General features: G+C 29.1%; 1 long non-coding RNA gene across 1 annotated transcript; it reads right to left on the bottom strand.

Moving 5' to 3' along the window:
- Positions 1–1,042: 1,042 nt before the first annotated feature.
- On the bottom strand, positions 1,043–5,973 carry LOC128197986 (uncharacterized). The gene is made up of 3 exons (XR_008250768.1): positions 5,224–5,973; positions 1,748–5,138; positions 1,043–1,390 (listed from the first exon to the last, which is right to left on the bottom strand). It is a non-coding gene; the product is annotated as an uncharacterized LOC128197986 (long non-coding RNA).
- Positions 5,974–8,649: the final 2,676 nt, after the last annotated feature.

Raw genomic sequence — 8,649 nt, forward strand, 5'->3', positions numbered from 1 at the left:
TCTTCACGCGTTGGTGCCTCTGGTTCTCTCGCTGCTGCTCCAAAGTGTCTCGTTGGGCATGGCTGAGTTTCGCGAGATCGGAAGAAAACTCTTTTCTCATGGCACGACGAGGACGCGACGACGGTGTGGTGGCGGTTAGGTGCTGGATCTCGCGATTTGGGGCTTGATTTCTAGTTTGGTGATTTTTATTTGTAGGTCGCGAATGGAGTTTTTGTGAAGATGAAGCTTTCAAAGGCGTTGTCTCGCAATTTCCATGGTGGCACGATGGCTTCGCGTGATGAAGATGAGTTCTTGCGATGGTTGTTGCAATTAGTTTCGCGTATGGAGGAGATTACGACGAGCTCGCGTGCTTGGAGGTTCGGAGATGATTTGGTGGAGGCGCGAAGAAGGAAGAAAACACGGCTAGGGTTTCTAGAAAAATGGTTATCCGATTTGGATCTAAAAAAAAAAAATTAAAAACACTCTATCGCCTCGGTTGTCTGTGAACCGAGACAGAATCCGAAACTTTTTGCCTCGGTTCTAAACCGAGGCAAAAAGTCTACTCCTTTTTACCTCGCTTGTATATGCCTCGATTGCGGAACCGGTGCCTATAAGCAAAAATAACCGCTGTCGTTTCTCTTAACTGCACTAGTGTGAAGTGTGAAAGGAAGAAGAATCTCCGAACACTACAAGAAAAATTGTTGCTATTACCATAGCCAAAATCCATATGTAAGGTCAAAATTTCATAGGTAAAACAGTGTTACCTACGAATTACATACAGACAAAAAATATAAGTAAAATGGTCATAAATAACATTACATACGGATTTATTCGTAAGTAAAATCTGTATGTAATTATCTACAAATAAATTTATATGTAACATAATCATCAGCTTTGATAAAATAGCTTGGTTTTTAGAACAATTATACATACTTGGACATAGATTAAAGTACATATACAATGTATATCTAAGAAATACTCATTAAATAAATAATGTCAATATACAACAATTTTCATACATAAAAACTCTAAAATTCAAATATTGTAAAATACAAATGTCTAATACTAATAAATAAAGTCTAGAGTCGATAAATACTTAAACATATCAATTAATAAAATCTGGAATTCCTTAATACTAATAATCACTATAAAAAAAGACAAATTAAAGGATTGTTCATCTTGTTGTTGCACTTGATCATTATAAGTGAAGTTCTCTTGTTGTTGCACTTGATCATTATAAGTGAAGTTCTCCTAATTACTTGTAGAAGAACTTTTCATCCTCCATGACAACTTCATATGCTTGAGGGGTGGTAATTGAACCAGGAGCGACCTAGCAAAGGGACAGGGAGGCACTAGAGCAACCCCATTAGCATGAGGAACACTGGGGAGACACTTACACTCAAAACTCTTTCTGCACCGTGGAACAAATATATTTACAGATAGTCAGATACTACAAAAAGGAGCAATATAGACATGAATTAATCCATAAAAAAAAATATAGAAGTAGCACCAAAAGACTTTACCTCTACTCTTAATTAACATTAGTGAAAAGATAGAAAGACATACATGAATCCATCCTACAGGATAAATGGATCTTTCGTTTAGAATTTTGAAAACTTCCTCCTCATTTGTAGTTTGACACTATGATTCAGTTTTCAAGTTAACAATAAAACAATTAATAATTAAGTCGTGCTCTCTTGAAAATATGTACCAAAATATTTTAAAGCTGTAGATGAGAAGAATGTAAGGATGAGATCCATATACTAACCGAATTGGAAGCATTTTCCTGTTTTGGTATAATCAGAGTAGTTTCATAGGCTAGGCTGAGTCATATAAAGGTTCCCTTCTCTTGGAAAATTGAAGGATGTGATCATGTATCCGTTTCAAATTCTGTAATGCATTTGATCAAATCAGGTTCTTTATTTCTTTTCCATAACACACCACCTTGACATATATAAATTAATTAAATACCATTAAAAAATTTTGAAAACAATAATACAAAATATAAAGTTCTAATAAATAAATCTTGTATATTCATGTACGCAAACACACAAAATAAGGAGTGATTATGCAGTAGGTATGACTCACGGCTCCTTTGTGGAAATGTTCTGATATTAACATTAGTTATAAATTTTTATAAAAAAGTGATTATAGTGATTATGTTTTTGTTTAGATATTTTTAAAAATGCAGAAGCTACTTTATGTTTGTTTACAATATTTTTTTTAAAAGAATCAGCTAATTTTATGAGAAGCTAATTTTTTAAAATATTTTCTCATTCAGTTTTATATTCTTTTTCAAAATTCTAGATTCTGTTCGTGCCTAAAAAGGTCGACTTCTAGATAATAAGATATAGGCAATAACACCAATACTCCATATATCGGCTTCCAGACTGTATGATCGGTGAAGGATCTCATGAACCACTCTAATAATTACCTGGCACAGAGTGATAGAGACAACATGAAGTGCTATTACAAAATTATACTTATATGACAATGTTCATAATTAGGTAGTACTTCCTAAATTGGTTGTTCACTTTGATCCATTACGAGTGGATACTTTCCTCTTTTGCACTCCTTTGATTGATAACAAAAAGCATGACTACTAAACCACCATGGTCCAATCGAAGCCAAGTAGGTTCAAAGGTGAAAATTAAAATAAGAATTTTTCATAACAATTTTTCACAATAACCACGTATTATTATTTTATTCATTTTTGTTTAAATTTATTTTAAAAAAAATATTTGAAATGAACCAATCACAAATCAAATCATCATCACACGTCTACATTGTAAAAACCAAGTTATTAAAAAACATTTTCTTTAAAATAAACATAATAAGCATGTAAGGTACAATGTGTTACATAATAACATTTATCAATTTTTGGTGTTAATTAATTATTTTTATCAGGGATATAATCATCGTCTTCAATACCTATTTCTCTGTATATAATCATCAATTTTTTTCGTATGTTTAGACCACAACAGAGCTACTCAATTTATTGAGGAGAAAACATAATTATGGAATATTCAACTACTCTCTATTTTAGGCTAAAACTACTTGTAAAACACAGCAGAGTTTTCCTGAGTCAAAGAGAGCATATAAGTAGTCAAATAGCAAAAAAGACAAACTCAAAGCACAAAGTGACTAACAGAGCAAAAAAATATGCTCAAGGAATAGCATAAAAAACTATGCTCAAGGAATAGCAAAGAATCTTACAGCTAACTTTTCTAAACTGAATGGGAAAGTATATTGTAAGACCATTAACATTGGAATAACTGTTTAACAGTAATATAAGCAAAAATAAAATAAAAATAAGGACCTTGAGATAACATGAAATATCAGAGATTTATTCATAGAAGAACTCGTTAAAAATAATAACCACATCGATATAAACATGATGATATAAATCACAGTGATATTAACTTGTAAGGCAACACAATGCAACTTAATAATATTGCCAAAGAGCAGAATATATAGATAGATAGACAAATAAATATAAAGTATTTTAGTATGAGAGTCTCTGGTATTTGGTACCTGAACCAATGCACTCACTGTAAGTACTTCCAAGGATGAAAAAGCAACATCATAATTAAATATCACGAACCTAACATTAAATTGCATACACAAGCATAAAGGTAAAGAAAAATAGAAGTTGCAGACTTGACGAGGTTAGAAACATTGAAAGAAAACACAAGCATAAAGGTAAGAAGGCATGTCACAGAACCTTGATGTCGTTATCAATAAACCTTTAGGACCGTTCAAATAAGGAAGTTGCTCTGGGGAAGAAGTTGGTGTTCTTGCTCTGTCAAGCTGTGAAGGGTTGCTAGAAATGCAAAGTTCACATTACACTTTGGTTAAATATAATATACTATATTGTAAGATATTTGAAAGGATCTAACAAATTTGGAATTTTCTACAAAAACGAAGAAGATACAACATTGATAACTTATATTGATAGTAATTTTGCTAAAAACATAGATGATAGGAAGAGTACATTAGGTTTTGTATTCTCTCTAGGAACTGGAGCAGTTTATGGTCTTTCAAGAAGCAACCAATAATACTTTCTGCAATAGAATCAGAATATATAGCTACTACATAATGTGCATGTTTGCATTAAGATAATATTGGACTTAACAAACGGAAACATATTCTAGTTTTATGTGATAGTAGTTCAGCTATTAAACTGTATGAAAATCTAGTATTTCATTGTAGAAGCAAGCATATTGATGTTAAATTAAGTTACTCAAATTGGAACAATCAGAAGTAAACTAAATGTCTTAAACATTTAGTTTAAAAGAAGGATTGTTTGTAGTTAAGTCATTTAAACTTCTATTTTGCATTTAAGTTGTTTTAGATTTGATTCAATAAGACTTGGTCATGTTGACCGATTCTCTAGTGGTAAGGATGCTAAAATTTAGCTCCTGGTTTTTAGGTAATCACCCATATGACACATGATGTGGGTAGTTTTATACTTTTACAGATTTCTTTATATTAGTGTAACCCAGTTTACAATTAGAGAATAAGTATCAGTTTAGGTTTAAAAAAAAATCTAATTCATCTCCTTGAGTTAACACATGTTGGGTGTAGATGATAACATATTTATGGTTTGCTCATTGCCAAGAAAAATTATGCTTCATATGACATCTCTTATTGTGATTAAATTTTTAGTTTAACTATTGTTATTTATATGTTTTGACAAAAGAATGTTGGTCAATATCCTGGTTCTTGTAACTATCTCTCTACTTTTGAAACCGTGGTTTGAAAAGTGGAAACTACATTAAAAACATAAACCAGTTTGGTTAGCATCTGAAGCACTTGAAGTCACACAAAGGATTATGCACAGAGACAGAAAAAATAACATTATTTTGGTTACTATAAATTAATGTGATCTTGTACACAGCAATACATTAAAATCATTACTACAACACAGATAAGCTATCTGGTTGTTGATTTCAATCATGCATCTCATCAATAAGATCCAAACAGAAGAGATTCTTTCACATTTGCATATCGATAAGAGAAGTATAAGTCACTATCTCAGGAACCATATTCCTCCATGCATTTCCTGAAAGATTCATTGCCTCATCCACTCTTTCATTAGTCCATTAATCGGTACCTGTCAGAGGTACCTGTCAAAATAATACTCCCACCATCGGTACCTGTAAAAAGAAAAAACACTCCGATCAAGTCAGCAAAATCTAGTAAAGAGATTAAAAAAGTATAAGTTATATCAGAAAAGTTAACCTTTTTTCCCCTTTCCTCCTCTTCTGTCTATATAGAGATAGTTAGTGTACCGATGGATCGGTGAAGGCCAATTAACCTTTATTTTGATTAAGGTTCTTCTGAAGGCGGATCGATCACATTCCGGCTATCGACATGGTATTCACACGAGATTGGACAATAAGTCCCCTGCCGGCACCTTGTCGGTCCGAGACGGTTCAATATCATTTCATTTACAAAACCAATAGCTTCTGGTAAATTATCAGCAATGAAAAAACCATAAACTAGACTATTATAGATCAAAAGATTATGAAAAATTCCCTTGGCAATAATTTCAGAATACAAACCATAACCGTCGTCTGCAACTCTACCTTTGAATATAGTGTGAATAATTGCGCTGTACATTACCACATCCTTATGAATGCTTTCTTGGCAGTAATTCGGTTGACATATTCTTGTGTAATCACTTGTCATGAATTTGAATGCTTTCTTGAACTAATACAAAAATCCAACGTGATTTATCTGAATTAGGTTAAGAAAGCACTCAACTTTCATGACAAATGACGCTTAAAGAATGACAAATTCAGGGCTAATTCCCTTGATCTCCATATGCTTATAAGGGAAAATAGAAGAAGCGTGGAGAAGATTGTGAGCGTCAGGGAAAGGGGGCTCACTGTGAAAGGATTTGGCACAAAAGAAGAAAACTTGAGAATGCAACAACAGAGAGAACCCTATAGCCGCTATTTGTTTTCAGCAATGGATAACAGGGGAGTACCAAAGTGGAAAAAATTAGGTCAAATCTGATGTCATATTTTTTTCCTTTTAAATTTTCCTTCCTCGTATAAAGTAGAAAAAGTCTATACATGATATAATAATAATACAAAAAATTAATAAAATTAAATATTACAATTAATAATAATAAAATAAACAGATTAATATTTTAATAATGAAATAATAATAATAATAACAATTAATAATCATAGTGATACTAATAAAAAATAATAATATACATCTTTTACTTTTTATTATTTTATAAAATATTTCATATCTCTTTTATTTCTCTTCATCTCTTACAATATCTCTTGTTTAAACAAGTTCACCTCCAAATTTTCCCTTTTTTATTTTCAATTTTTTAAATTTATCTTTTAATCCAAACATAAACTCATACTGAAAAGTAAATATGATTTACAACAGCTCTTTATATATATATATATATATATATATATATATATATATATATATATATATATTCTGGAAAATAAAGTTAATTAAATTTAAAATTATTGTTACTTTAATTTTTTTAATCATATTAATCTCTACCTTAAAGTTAAATTAGGTAAGGTATTATTAAAAAAACATAGAAAATATAATAACAAGACAATGCAATCAGATATTACAATTATTTATAATTTTCAAAATAGAAAGAATAACATTATAAAAAAAATGATACTCCAATATTTAATTTAAAAATTGTAAAATAACACAAAACTATATAATTTGTCTTTTCAATAAAAACTTTAAAAGAATATAATATTTTAATAAAAAATAAAAATGATTAAATAATATTATTTACATATTTAAATTTCTAAGTATATTGATCATGTTATTCTATTTTACTGAGAAATGAACAGAACTATCCAACTATTTGATTTCTAATGATTTCTAGTGTGAATTTTACGTTTTATTTCTTACTTTACATCCATGTTTAAACTTCACTTAGTAAAATAAATTCAATTATAGTATCTTAAGATATTTAAAAAATTTGGTAATACAAGAAAATAAGATGATACTTAACATAAAAAAACACATCAAATACTTTAATTTTAAGTATATTTAGATCATATTGTTAGTGTTATATATAAAGTATTGTTTATTTTTGTACTTTAAGTTTAGTTTTATCATGACTTTGTTCTTTAAAAAATACTTTAATGATGTTAAAGAGAAGAACATATAGAAATTATATTTGATTTATAGAATAAGGATCCTACTTAATAAATTCATATTTAGAGAGTGATACTTAATTCGTCTTATTTTATTTAATGTTTAAAGTTTCTGTCAGGAATTAAGAAATGTATTTAATATTTTTAATTTCATAAATAGTTATCTATATAATAAAAAAATGTTCACTGTTTCATTGGCATAATCATAGAATAACCACAAAATTTTATAAAAAAGATGGAGGAATTGTTATGTAAAATCATTCACAATTATAATATTTATTTCATGTTCGAGTGATAAACATAATCACTAAATAACAAATAACAAGTAAGTATTGATTAAGGGAAGACTTATAAGTTTATAAATTAGCTATTTCATACTCATTTTACTTTATTTCAGTTATTTAAATATTCTACTCATTATAAATAGTATATGAACATTATATTTTATTAATATATTACATTGAATCTAAGTTTAATGAAATACTTAGTTATTAATATATAATAAAGATAAGAATAACATAAATATATAGAAAATGAAAACAAGATAAACATTTTGCGTTTTTGTAAACTTTAACACGAAATTAAAATTTGAAGTTTTATATATTTTTATACTTAAATTTTGAAAAAGTATATATATTCATTTGAATTCAATAACACTAATTTATTGATATAAACAATTCAAATATTAAAAACGTGTTTTGACATGTATAAAAGTTTAATACAATTGAATTAAAAAAACTATATTTCTTTATTTTTCAAGTTTGTAAATCAAACTTTATTAAAATTTGAAATATAAACAAATTTCAATTTTTCAACCAAGAAACTAAACACTATTTAATCCAAAGAAAAATAATATCATTTGTATTTTTTCTATGATAATTCTTGATTAGACATGACTTAAAAGGGTTTTGAAATTTCAAAAGCATGCATGACATAGTTTGAAGGATAGTGTGTATCTGCAACGAGGATAATGAACATAAATAATATACATCAAATTGACTCCTCCAAAGACATACAAAATAAGACCATTCTGCTATATAAAAGAAGAATTAAGGTGATTAGTACAATTTTTACTTGCTCCAATAAGTACTACAATACATTGTGCTACAATAATAAATACTATTACACAAATATATACGACATGACTTCTTGCATATGTACAAAAATTATACTTAAATACAACAGAGTCCTACAATTAACTTCTATGCCAAAAAAATGTGAAGGGTTTCTGTGCAACAATTCATTCTCTCTTTTGTAGAGGGAGGAGCATTGGAAAGTTAGATCAAAATTATGAATCAAGTATGTAGGAAGCAACCTTTGACAACTTATCAATATGTGTTTCTAAACCTGTCAACCGAAAAGGCATAAAATGGTGTGGCTCTATGATGCACCATCATAATCAACACACCCACCTACAACAAATAACCAAGACAGCACAATCAGAAAAGTCAATTAACCAGAGGGAAAGAGGATTTAGTATTCGCAATCGGAAACACCTCCTTTAGTCATG

Source organism: Vigna angularis, chromosome 7 (assembly GCF_016808095.1).
Source record: "Vigna angularis cultivar LongXiaoDou No.4 chromosome 7, ASM1680809v1, whole genome shotgun sequence".
Classification (NCBI taxonomy): domain Eukaryota; kingdom Viridiplantae; phylum Streptophyta; class Magnoliopsida; order Fabales; family Fabaceae; genus Vigna; species Vigna angularis.